This window comes from Octopus bimaculoides, chromosome 5 (genome assembly GCF_046866305.1).
Source record: "Octopus bimaculoides isolate indiv1 chromosome 5, ASM4686630v1, whole genome shotgun sequence".
In the NCBI taxonomy this organism is placed as follows: domain Eukaryota; kingdom Metazoa; phylum Mollusca; class Cephalopoda; order Octopoda; family Octopodidae; genus Octopus; species Octopus bimaculoides.
Genome location: NC_142932.1, coordinates 85,352,015 through 85,362,014, shown reverse-complemented (window position 1 = coordinate 85,362,014; position 10,000 = coordinate 85,352,015). Strand labels below are relative to the sequence as shown.

At 37.2% G+C, this 10,000-nt stretch overlaps 1 protein-coding gene across 1 annotated transcript in view; it reads right to left on the bottom strand.

The window, feature by feature from the left end:
* LOC106878262 (crystallin J1A) overlaps positions 1-10,000 on the bottom strand; it is a 383,691-nt gene that overhangs the window by 47,566 nt on the left and 326,125 nt on the right. Inside the window, exon 7 of the mRNA XM_014927435.3 lies at positions 8,538-8,677. The gene's annotated coding sequence lies outside the window, so the exon portion shown is untranslated. The remainder of the gene's footprint in view (positions 1-8,537; positions 8,678-10,000) is intronic.

Here is a 10,000-nt window from a genome sequence, read left to right as displayed (position 1 = left end):
AACTTATGGAGATTTTATGAAACTGTAAACTACTCAACTCACATGTTTATTGCATTAGTTACAGAGTTTTTTTGTTGTTGTTTATGAAAGATTGAAGATCAATTAAGAAACATGATAGTGATTTAATTTCTGAAGATGGAACACCTTGGAACATCCAGATTGATTTTGACTTACTGATAGGAAGAATAAAGCAATTTGACAGAGACAGAGAAAATACAAGGGTTGGGATCAGAGATGGGAAGAATATAGGGGTTCGATTGGGAAGAATAAAGTGAGCCTCGACTTGTAAGAAATCACACCCTACTATCTTAAAAAAAAAAAGGATATATTCATCAATGTAGACCTTGATATACAAAAAGAAAGAGTGGTCATAGTTGAAATAAATTTGATCATAGGTTTGTTGAATGAAGGCTGACCTAGAACTAAACATCTTGGGGGATTAACATTTGAAGGGTTACAATTTAAATCTGATTGGGTTTTAGTTATAATCCTCTCATTATTTTAGATAGAGTAAGGATCAGTAAAGCTGTGTGGTCAGGGAGTTTGATTTTGGAACAACATGGTTTTGAGTTCACTTCCACTGTACAGATTTCATTAGCTGGTGTCCGCTACCATAGCCATGAATTAACCAATGATTTGCGAGTGAAATTTGGTATATGGAAACTGCAAGAAGTTCTGTGTGCATGCATGGCTGTGTATTCTACTTCTATTGACATGTGCACAGTCACTGTCACAGCCTGTTACCCTGGAGATTTTATGTCGTGGAAACTCTGGGGTAACTAACTATTGAATCAACTAGAAATAGTAACCAAATCTCTCATATGAAACCCAATAATGTCGTTTGTTTCCAGCCCTCTCTGAAAGCATGTCCAGGATATTTTTTGTTCAATGGATAAGGAAGAATGTTACTTTACTTGGAAACAAGGGAGGATTGGTGGCTGGAATAGCATCTGGCTATAAAAAAACTGACTCAGACAAGCATAGAAAAATAGATGGTAAAATAAGGATGATGATAAAGCTAGATGCACTTACAGAAATTGTAATTAATATGTTGTGTGAGGTGTTATGTAATTTTATTCAAGTGCTTTTTTGCCAAGACTATACCACCAAATGATTAAATTAAATCATCTGCTTTATTTTTCAACAGGAGCTGCTAAATGTAAACTTTCTGATGATTTACTCTTGGTATTAGCCAATATCAAGACAGTCTGTCAGCCATGCTTCTGCTCACGCTACACTGAAACTGATGGGATCCAGTTGGGTTGAAACCATGATGTTCAAGTTAATACATTAACATGTTCTCTTGTGTTTATAACTGCAAGACTGGCTTAAAACAAGATTAGGAATAAATTCTGATACAGACAGAATTCAATCAAGTGGTCTATGGTCTGTTATGTAGTGTGTGTGTGTGTGTGTCTATCTCCAGCATAGTCATCATTTTAACATCCACTTTACTATGCTTGCATAGTTGAAAGGAAGTTATTGAGGCAGATTGTTCTCACCAACTCGTACCTGTTTCCAATCAAAGCAATATTTCTCCAAAGCCAGACGTGTTCTAGCAGAATATTGAGAATGAATGACATTAATTTACAACAATCACATGATGTCAAGCCAAGTAAATACAAACATACACACATACATATGCACACACATTTCGAGCATGGCCGTTGCCAGTACCTCCTGACTGGCCTTCATGCCGGTGGCACGTAAAAGCACCCACTACACTCTCGGAGTGGTTGGCGTTAGGAAGGGGGCAGCCAGCTGTAGAAACTCTGCCAGATCAGGTTGGAGCCTGGTGTAGCCATCTGGTTCACCAGTCCTCAGTCAAATCATCCAACCCATGCTAGCATGGAAAGCGGATGTTAAACGACGATGATGATGATGATATATATATATATATATATATATATGCATTTGTGGGCACAGGACGTCATGAAATGTGTAACAACAAAAAAATACGAAGTATGAGTACATGGAATATGAACTATTTTTTTGAACAACGAAAGATACAAATGGAAAGCAAGACAAACAACATAAAGGACGACACCCTTCATCAGTTGTTGGCTGTTTTTCTACTTTCATATTTCGAGCATTTGACAACAATATAAACTTTTGATAAAACAGTTGCTCCCGCATGGAGAGTCAAAATTGGTAACACAAATGGGACAGTGAAAACAAACAGGAAGGGCTGCTAAGCCTAAACAAACGTGTAAATGAAGCTTGGACAGAAGACAGACGAGAACAAGTTTTCCTTGTTCCAGCTACAACAGAGAGAAAGAAAGTCTCCAGATCTCAATATTATCGAACATTTATGGTGCATTTTAGAAAAACAAGTAAGGAGTTGATATCCTCCACCATCATCACTAGAAGAACTGGAGACTGTTTTAGCTGAAGAATGGACAAAAGTTCCTTTGGAAACAATTCAAACTTTGTATAAGTCCATACCTCATATTAAAATAGATTTGTTTGGAATTTTAAGGTGTTTCTATTATTTTGTCCAACCCCTGTATATATATATATATATATATATATATACATAGAGAGAGAGAAATAATATAATTGTGAAGCTTGGCCAAGAGTAATTTGTCAAATGCGTCTCTCTGACAAACTGCACTCAATGAAACTTCAAAGTTTCGTTCAATCCCTCTGTTTAATAAATAGCCAAACTACTTTTCTAAATTAAGTCATTTCTTCAGTTAATGTTTTTTGTATATACACATCCGTGTATATGTGTTTTAGTGTGTATATATATATGTAATTTTGAAAGAGGAGGGTAGGTGTGTGGGCATGTTATTATTGCACTGAAACAAAGAAAAAACAAAAACAAAAATGTAATAAATATAATATCTGAAACAACAATTCATCAAAGCTGTCCCTGTCTCTTCCCCCCCCCCCGTGCCATTTCACCCCTTCAACACCAATTTCCCTGTAACCCCACATAACTATATCCAGCTACAGTAATTTGGGATGAAGAGATAGTGTCCTAACCCTTTTCTATTGTGATAACTGGAGCCCCTTTTCCTGGTTGAGGCTGTCATTTTACAAGGGAAGAGCACACGGAATATGTCAACGACTGACAGGGGTTAATTACTAAATATTGTCAGAATCAAAAAGAAATTAGGGTCACACGAACCAGCAATTGGATAGGAAGGAAACAGGAAGTGGTTCCCTGTTATAGCAAAACCCCTTAGGATATCTCATCTTTGCAATTAATGAGTTACTTTCAAGAATCAGTAAGGGCAATACGTAGTTGGTTGTAAAGATCAAACTGCACAGATCAGAGACATTTTGAAGGATCCCACATTCATATAGAATATATTTCTTTTTCATAATGACATTCCTCATTCTCATTATTCATTATTTGTCACTTCATGTCAGGGGGAAAATGAAATATGGCTTTTCTAATACCAGGATGAAGTGTGGGGGGGGGGGGTGTTGATGGCAACACTCTTCAATCTGCTAGAACAGCCTGTAGCTAAGCAGGCACTCTTTCTTACAGTACAGTCTTTTTTTTCTTTTGCCATTTACTTGTTTCAGTCACTAGACTATGACCATGGTGGGACACCATGGTTGAAGAATTCTAGTTATGTGGATTAGCTCCAGTACTTATTTAAAAGATCTTTTTTGAAACCTGGTGCTTATTCTATTGACCTCTTTTGATGAACCACTAAGTTACAGGGAACATAAACAAACCAACACTAATTGTCCAGTGGTAGTGGGGATAAACACAAATACAAAGACACACACTGATATGCATTTGTGTGTGTGTGTATTTGTAATTCTACCTTTATGGTGCTTTACTTAGCTGCAAAATGATACTATTGCATTCCAATGATATTTATAATTTTTATATAAAACTTTTTCGCTGATTTCGGGTCTATTTATGGCTAGGTATTCAACTGAATATACTGGTAGTGATGTAACAAATATTTCAAAATTTCATGCTCGGTGAATCTAGCTGATGATGACTAACTGAATTTATGATAACAGGCATATTAGGAAAGTCTGAAACTAGAGTATTAGATTATCCACTCTAGGTTGTTCATCTATTCAGTGTTCTGATTAGAAGTAAAATGAAAATTTTTTATATTTGTTACCTACACACATCTTTGCTAGTATATATTCAGTGAAGCTTTACATAGTGTTGTACTGTTATTAACTGCCATTTCCAGCAAATATTGGTGCCTTGTTGTACCACCATTTTATATTTGTAATTCTACCTTTACAGTGCTTTATTTAGCTGGAAAATAATACTATTGTATTCCAATAATATTCATAATTTATATATATATATATATATATACATATATATATATATATATATATATATATATATATATATATATATATATATATATATATATATATATATATGAATAAATTATTCAGGTGGATACTGTATGAGCACTCAGGTTTAGTCCAAGTCCAGGCTAACTGCATCAAAAAAACCCTTCCCAAAAGACAGCTGTTCTAGCTTCATAGAACCTACAAGAAAAAGCAGCCAAATCTTCCTTGAATCAAAGTGTCTTAAAACACTGGAGATATATGGTACTAGATGTATTATGTCTGCTTGATAATTTTCCTTTCATATTTTCCTTTTCATTCTTTGTAATTGTATACACAGCCATAGAAACTGTCAGAAGGCGACAAGCTGGAAGAAACGTTAGCACATCGGGTGAAATGCTTAGCGGCATTTTGTCTGTCTTTACGTTCTGAGTTCAAATTCCGCCGAGGTCGACTTTGCCTTTCATCCTTTCAAGGTTGATAAATTAAGTACCAGTTACGCACTGGGGTCGATGTAATCGACTTAATCCCTTTGTCTGTCCTTGTTTGTCCACTCTATGTTTAGCCCTTTATGGGCAATAAAGAAATAAGAAACTATGCCAGAACAGATAATGGAGCCTGGTGTGGCCCCCAGCCTTACCTGTTCCTGTCAAACCATCCAACCTCCATGCCAGTATGGAAAATGGATGTTTGATGATGATGACACACAAGCTGAATTCACATTTTGGGTTATCTACAACATAATCCTTTCTACCAAAGGCACAAGGACTGAAATTTGGGGGGATGGGGAGGAAGGTAGTCAATTACATCAACCCCAGTACTCAATTGGTACTTAATTTATTGACCCCGAAAGGATGAAAAGCAAAGTCGACCTCAGCGGATTTGGACTCATAACGTAGCGACGAGTGAAATACTACTCAGCATTTCATCCAGTGGGCTAACAATTCTGCCAGCTCGCTGCATGAGGTGCTTTTTGCTTTAAATTTAGTACTATATTTTAATGAAATTCGTCAGGTGACCCTACCTGAAAGACAGCTAATATAACTTCATTGGAACTACAAAAAGCATCAGCTAAGTCTTCCTTGAATCATGCCCTGTTGTCTTAAAACATTAGAGATATGGTGCTAGATGTATTATGTCTGTTTGCTCAATAATTTTCCATTCATATTTTCCCTTTTGTATAGATGCTTCTCTCTTCCTTCTCTGTATTTTTTTTTTATTCCCTTTCTCTTCTTCCCCGTTTCTTTTCATACTTCTCTTCTCTTACATTTCTTTCTCCCATTCTTTATTTTTTCTTTCATTACCTCCTTTAATTTCTCTCTCTCTTTCTGTTCACATACACACACTATTTCTCTCTCCCTGTATATATATATATATATATATATATATATATATATATGGTCTAGATATATTTATCTATCTATCTACCTACCTACATTTCTATCTATATCATTCACTTTCTCTATTTATCTGTCCTCTCTCTCTCTCCTTGTCCACCCTCAATATAAGCCAATTAGTATATACCATTTTATCTGTCTGTCTGTCTATTTTTCCATCACTTTCAATCTGCCTCTATCTGTTTATCCTCCTTTGCTTCTCCAACCCTCTCTGTAATCCATTTAGCATCTATCTATCTGTATGCCTGTCTCTTTCACTCTACCTGTTTACTCTCTCTCTTGCTCTTTCCCACCCCCACCTGTCTCCTCACCACCTTCCACCTCTCTAATCCAGTCAATACCGAAACCAGCCTGACAATATTGACCATTTGGTTTCTTGCCCGATTCAGACGTTTCATTTGAAATTCCTAACTGATGCCAAACTAACATTGATCTTAGCTTCTTACTATCACTGATAATAATGGTTCAGGACATGAGCCAAAAGCCACTGTGACCAGAAACAGAGATACAGAAGTTGTACTAGAAGTTGTTGTGGTGAGAGTAACAGTTATGGTAGTAGTAGTAAAATTAATGGTAGTAGTTGAAGCAGTGTTGATAGTAGTAGTAGTAGTCATAGTGGTGGTGATAGATGTGATAGTAGTTGTGGCAATGTTAGTAGCAATTGTGGTGGTGGTTGTAGTAGTAGTAGTAGGTTTGTTTTGAATTAGGTTTGTCAGTCAATTAAAATCAAGCCCCTGTGGTCAGTGTTTTGCTTTCCAGGTTTTGATCTTTTTTAACATTTTTTTTCTGAACTGTGTCCAATGTGGGTTGGATATTTCAGTAAATCGAAACATTTTCCTAAATTGTTGTAGTTGTTGTTTAACCCCCAGATCAGCCCTGATCAAGTAGATTTCTAAAAAGAAGGATTTCCAGCCATGACTGTCTTGTCTTTTTAGAAGTATATTTGGAACTATATTATGATATGATTTGAGGGAGACTTGGTGACTATTTCCAGTTGGCTAAGCAATCAGAGACTTCGTTCCATACTTCAGATCCAGTCTAAAAATGCTCAGAACAATACAACACCATGTGACAAGCCAATGAAGGGTCTTTCCTGTGGTCATTGTATCTACTGGAAATAACAACCAAATAGTATTCACTATCGTATGTATTTACTAATGTTAACAAATGGCCATTGAAAAGGGCCCACTTTCAATTACCATTCTACCTACTTGAAAGTCTGCAATGCCACATTTTCTTTCATGTGAATAGCTGCAGCTCGATAACCTCCCGTCACCATTTCCATCATCTTCAGCTGACAATAGCATCGGAATGATGACGATGATGAAAAAAGCACAAAGAAGAAAGATAAAGAAGAGAAGAAATATTGAAGAAAGAAGAGAAGGAAAAACAAGAAGTATCATCATCATCGTCATTGTCATCATCGTCATCGTCATCATCATCATCATCACCAACTGGAGACCTGACTTTAAAAGATTCTGTCCCAGCACTAGAGATTTCTCATCATAAATATGGTCTCAGCTATTTCATAGTCTTCTTCACTTTCTCTTTGAAAGAAGAAAACCTGATAATTTCTTCAGTTCCATCTTTTGGTAGAATCCCAATAGAATTGATTTGATCTGTTTTATGTCTTTAGAAATTTATATTTCTAGAAAACTGACAGCAACAGTAGCAGTGGATGATGATGATGATGATGATGATGATGATCATCATCATCATCATCATCAAAAACATTGTCACCACTACAACCATCAATATCAGTGATGCAGTCATCACTCCATCGACACCATTATTGTCAGTCAAATGAAGATGGTGAACTGACAAAGTCAATACAGCATTGGACAAAACACTTTGGAAAATTTGTTCTGGCTTTCAGAGTTCAAATCCCACTGGGGCAACTTTTGGTTTTCAGTCATAAATAAAATACCAATCAAATACCAGGGTCAATTTCTCTTATCTTTCTCACTCACTTTGAACAGACTATGTTGATGTAGGAGAGGAAGGAGCCTCCCTATTGCATCACCACCAATAAACCTAGCACTTATTCTATTGGTGTCTTTTGCTGAACTGCTAAGTTACAGGGACGTAAACACACCAGCATCAGTTGTCAAGCGATGGTGGGGGTTCAAACACAGAGACACAAACATATACATATATATATATATATATGTATATATACGATGGGCTTCTTTCAGTTTCCATCTATCAAATCCACTCACAAAGCTTTGGTTAGCTTGAGGCTATAGTAGAAGACACTTGCCCAAAGTGCCATGCAGTGGGACTGAACCTGGGACCATGTGGTTAGTAAGGAAGCTACTTACCACACAGCCACTCTTTACAACAGGCTTCTTTTAGTTCCCGTGTACCAAATCCACTCACAAGGCTTTTGTTGGCCAGAGGCTATTGTAGAAGAAGACCCTTGCCCAAAGTGCCATGGGACTGAACTCAGAACCATGTGGTTGGGAAGGAAGCTTCTTACCACAAGGCCATGACTATGTATGACCTTGATTTCTCATGTTCTGTTCAGTAAACTAATATAGTATTTACTTTGTATATAACATCCTCAACAACCACGAGCGAATGAGGGTGTATGCACATGGTTGCTCAATCTGCAAGAATTAGTAGCCAAATTTTCCTCATATCACACCATTCTGTCTTAATTGGACACAATATCTAAAATATCTAAAAATAACTTGGAGTGGTCTTAGTTAGAATGCCATTAATCTTAAATGTCCTCATTCAGAAATCACTTGGGGTGGGGTTGTTATGAATAACAACGATGAGGACGACAATGATGACAGCTTTCCTGTCAACTGATGGACAGAGAATTAATGATATGCAATGTTTTGTATTTACCTGTGCTGCCATGCAAGCACCGATGATCCCTGCTCTTGAGGCATTACAACCACCGGCTTCCATTGTGGTCTTCACGCCACTCACAAAGTCATGGCTACACAGCAACCCATGTATGGCAGATTGGAAAGCATAAGGCAAATCTGAAATGAGAGAGAGAGAGAGAGATAAGTTAATTATGCAACATTGAACAGTAGGAGGAACAGAGGTAATGATGGTATAAGGATGAGGCCCCTTTCGGTCATGAACGACCATGGGACTGCACCGAGAAAGTTAACCTCAAGCATATTTGTAATGGTAACAAGTTTGTATTTATATACATTACTGCCTACCACTGTCACCCTGTGTGTGTGTGTGTGTGTGTGTGTGTGTGTATTATTTTACTTGTTTCAATCATCTGACTGCGGCCATGCTGGAGCACTGCCTGTAGTCTAAGAAATCAACCCCAGGACTTATTCTTTGTAAGCCTAGTAATTATTCTATCGGTCTCTTTTGCCAAACTGCTAAGTTTTGGGGACGTAAACACACTGACGTCAGTTGTCAAGCGATGGCAGAGGGACAAACACACATAAGTATATACATATATACATATATACATACAACAGGCTTCTTTCAGTTTCTGCATACCAAATCCACTCACAAGGCTTTGATTGGCCCAAAATTATATTAGAAGATACTTGTCCAAGGTGCCACGCAGTGGGACTGAACCCGGAACCATGTGGTTGTGAAGCAAGCTTCTTACCACACAGCGATGCCTATGGCATATATATATATAGAATATAGTTGAATTAGGTACTTAAATTGAAGCACCTTGCTCACACCCAAACAATATTAATTAAATATTGAATATCAAGACTCGATGCAGGGGTGCCACATGTGCATATAACACAACCCAGCTAAGTGAAGATATTTGCTCATGGTAATTCAGACATGTACTTTAAGTAACAATTCATTATGGCTGTAGTGAATTGACACCTGTACATCTTTATTACTCATTCATATTCTACACACACACACACACACACACACACACACACACATATATATGTATATATATATATATATATATACATATATATATATATATATAGACTCCCTTCAGTCATGAATAATCATGGGATTGCACCCGGAAAGTTCCCCTCTGAGGCACAAGTCCAGGCAAAGTTGTTTTACGGAACACCAGCAGTTGCCCATGCATATCAGCCTCTTCACACCACTGATGTTATCCAAGGGAAAAGAAAAGGCCGGTACAACTTGGCACCAGTGATGTCGCAACTCACTACAACAAAGTGAAATAAAGGGTCTTGCTCAAGAACACAAAATATAATCCGGTCAGAGAATCGATTCGACTACCTCATGATTGTGAGCTCGATGCTCTAACCACTGAGCCATGTGCCTTCACTAATGATGGTAGCATGAAATATTGTAGTAGTAGTGGTGGTGGTGGTAGTAGTAGTAGAAGCATT